This window comes from Artemia sp. Qi Xiang Cuo, chromosome 10 (assembly GCF_049724085.1).
Source record: "Artemia sp. Qi Xiang Cuo chromosome 10, ASM4972408v1, whole genome shotgun sequence".
NCBI classification, from domain to species: domain Eukaryota; kingdom Metazoa; phylum Arthropoda; class Branchiopoda; order Anostraca; family Artemiidae; genus Artemia; species Artemia sp. Qi Xiang Cuo.
In genome coordinates this window covers 31404802-31408694 of record NC_142803.1, presented here as the reverse complement: position 1 = coordinate 31408694, position 3893 = coordinate 31404802, and the positions used below count along the sequence as shown (strand labels likewise).

Here is a 3893-nt window from a genome sequence, read left to right as displayed (position 1 = left end):
TCCCTTTTGAAGCTTCTACGACGACCCCTTCCATATGAGGTGCCTCTGGGGAAAAAAATAGTAATAAATAATAAAATATTGGAGCCGTATGGCCTTTACTATGGGCAACGCTACAGCGTTGCCTCTGATATGTGCCTCAATTAGAACTAATTTGTGCTATGAAGTACTTTTTTTTATATGAATTTGTATACAAAGTAATACGACTTGGAGTGTGTAACCCTCTCTGGTGGTAAAAGATAATAAATGGTGGGAGGGGGAGATCAGGAGATGCAACCTCCCTAATCCTGCCTTTTTTGCGCAAACATCTAACTTTTGTGTAACAAAACCTGGACAAAAATTTCCAATATAAAATGTGTTCTATTTCAATTCGTTAAAAGAGAAGGGTTAGGATCAAGGGGGATTTTTCACCTTATTATGTCTAAATTCGATAAATATTTCTGCTAGGGTTCCATCCTATCGGCCTTTGCGCAGATAAGCATAGGAATCTGATATTTTATTTCACACTAAAACGTTTCTGCAATAAAAGCGGAGCTGTCATCCCCTGATCCTCTAAGTCTTATGCCTATTCTAATTTTTTGTTCCAGATTAGGAGAGTTTAGTGCTAACACTTCCCCCCTTTTCCCCTCAAATTGATCATATGGATTTATCTCGAAAATTTGGATCTCAAAGAGCAGCTTTAAGGTTTCAAGAATTCTTTACCCCCACATAATGATCTGCTGACCTTCCAAAAGCCAGTTTTCAACTTTGCTACGTGTAGGGGAGACCGGCCCAGCTTCGCCATAGCCCAGTTTCATCATTTGCCTTTAACTAGGGAGCCATCTATTGAAAAATTTCCATAAACAAGCTTTTAAGTTGCCATCTAGTAGCGAAAGTTTAAATGTATCCAAATTTGAGTTGAACCCCATTTTGCAGATTTTGTAAAGTAAGTTGATTTCTAGAGCTTGAAAAGTAAATTTTTGTGTTAAAGGAAAATGAAAAAGTCGGTCTCTAACGTAAAGGTAAGAGAGAACTTTTTGTCTCTTTAGAAACGTCTGAGAGTTAGTAAACTATTAATAATAGACATTTACCACCATCTACGATAGAAACTGGACAGTGCTGATTTTTCTCCAAAGAGGTGAAAACCCCACGTTGGCCACTAAAAACCAGCACGGATTCGCCACTCTAGGACTGGTGATCCTGAGCCTGGCAAACCTGGAAAGCTAAATTTTGCAACGTACTTCATCGAGTTTACTTAATATTTTGTCAGATACACTCAATAAAGAAACGACAATCCCATTTACTTTAGCCTGGGAGATTCAGTATGGTGGATCAAACCTTATTTGGCCCAGAAAAATTGCTTGGTGAAGAAAATAAAAATAAGCTTAAAATAAAAAACTTCTCTGGCTAACAATATTCTAACTTATTTTAGGGCATAATGATGCGAAAAACCCTTCCAGCAGAAGAAAGAGGGTATGGACCAAATAGACGTGCATTGCCAGTTTAATATACATGGGCTGATATTTACTTAAGTCTTAACAATTTTTGATTTATTAAAGTTAAAAAAATAAAATCATATAATTATTAATTTTTCAGTAAAGCACAAATTATGTTCGACTCCTTCCATGGGAACTGCCTTGGTCAGAAGAAAAAGAAATATATATTGTTCCCGCATCGTTCTTTACTTAGGCAGCGCTATTGCGCTGTATTTAATGGAAACTTTTCTATTGTAGCCTAAGCTATGTTTACGTTACTAGGGCAAATTGAAGTATCAAGAGGTAGAACTCTACTATGGTTGGTAGAGGGAAAACTGTAGAGGGAGCTACAATTTAGTTTAGTTTCTATACCATCTATTTAATACCACAGTTGTCAACCCATCAACGCTTGAAAATTTTATGTCTCAAGATGAATTTAAAAAAAAATCCACGTTAAAAAAAATTTTGCATGTTATTTTTTAATCAAAATACCTGAAAGAACATACTCCACAGTGTTCAACAAATTGAATTATCATCCATGAGTAACCAAACGAGGCAACACCCATATATAAGCTGAACTCTTTCAATGAAATTTCCTACTTGCCAACGACTATTAAAAACAAAACTAAAAGAATTCTCTGGCTTACCATATTCTAACTTATTTTAGGCACAATGATGCGAAAAACCATTCCAGTAGAAGAAAAGAAGAAGGTCCGAGCTGCTGTAATCAAAGTTATTGCAAAGAAACAGAACAAGAAAATGGCTGCAAAAAATATGGAATACCAAGGCTCTGAGGGGATACGTCACCAAGGCTGAGGAACAGGATGAAGATATTGAGCTTCTACCTCTCTCATTTTCTCACCACTTTATGCTACATGACATATCCTTACAGAAGAAAAAGAAAATGTTCTTGCTAAATACTTGCGTATTTGTGCCATATGCATTATGGTTTAACACCGCTTGAAGTTCATCAGCTTGCTTGCAGGTATTCTCTTGCCAAAGGATTTACCATCCCAAATTCATGGACAAGCAATAACAATCAAAATACTGCAGGTGAAGATTGGTACTGAGGTTTTATGGCAAGACACCCAAATCTTACTTTAAGAGCGCCTGAAGTAAAAAGTCTCGGCCGTGCAACTGCTTTTTATCGTGTAATAGTTGGGAGATTTTTTTTTTTAATCTTGGTGATGTGTACGAGCGCTACAAATTTACCGCGCAAAATATTTGGAATGTAGACGAAACCAGACTATCAACAGTCTACAAGCCACGGAAAATTGTTGCAGAAAAAGGACAAAACAGGTTGGCAAGGTAACATTAGCAGAAGGAGGGCAGAATATTACTATGTGTGTTTGCGTTAGTGCCATGGGTAATAGTGTCCCTCCTATGCTCATTTTTCCTCGCAAGAATTGCCCCGAAATCTTACTGAAAGGAGCACCATCAGGCACCATTGTTCACGGGTTAGAAACGACTTCTGGTTGGATGTGTAACAAGCTATTTATTGTTCGGATGAACCATTTTATCAGTCATACAAGACCGAGTAAGGCTAACCCTGTGCTTCTAATACTTGACAATCACATTAGTCGTTACAGTAGTGAATTGCTTGACTTGTAGCCAGAGAAAACGGAGTTGTCATGCTTACTGTTCCGCCTCATACAACGCATAAGCTGCAACCACTGGACAGGTCAGTTATTATTTCCTTTGAAAGCTTTCTACAACAGGGAATCTGCGACTTTTATGATAGAGCATAAATGCAAGAATATCTCAATATATAACATCTCTGAGCTTTCTGGAAAAGCGTATCCCAAAGCAGTGACCCCATAAAATATAATCAGCGGTTTTCGCTGCACCGGCATTTACCCTTTCAATCCCAAGATTTTCAAGGATCACGAGTTCCTCAGTTCATATGTCTCTGATCGACCATCAACTTCGAACCACGGTGCATGGAACCTTCATCACGCACTGCTTCTTCTGCTGACGGTGATACGACTAATCAGCCCATCAACCATGAGAACGATACCCAATCTTTCTCAGGACTCCCCTTACATGTTCAAGCAGAAAAAAATCTTCTCTGAACTAGTTGATGAGTCTCCACTTCTGAAAGGTTCTCCGAGAAAACAAATCAGACGTGTAGTGAAAAAAAAAACGCATAAGCATACACTTGATGCCATTTCTTATGCTCTTTCTGAATATAATAATTGTTTCCCTTGCAAATTCAATTTTAAGTATTTTTAGGATTGTTGAAAATGATAATTTCTATCTATGGTTTTTGGGTATAAAAATGGTCAAAACATTGGTCCCAAACTTATTGTTATTTCAGTGAGCCACCTCTAAAGCTTATACAGCCAACACTTCCATGAAAACCTTAAATGCCCCAGGAGCATAGCTTACAACCCTTGCCCACAGGCTCTGGTGGTTTGTACATATCATTTTGAATAAGAGAAC

At 37.7% G+C, this 3893-nt stretch overlaps 1 pseudogene; it reads left to right on the top strand.

The window, feature by feature from the left end:
* The first annotated feature begins 2527 nt into the window (after positions 1 to 2527).
* Positions 2528 to 3199, top strand: LOC148947664 (uncharacterized; annotated as a pseudogene).
* The last annotated feature ends 694 nt before the right edge of the window (positions 3200 to 3893 follow it).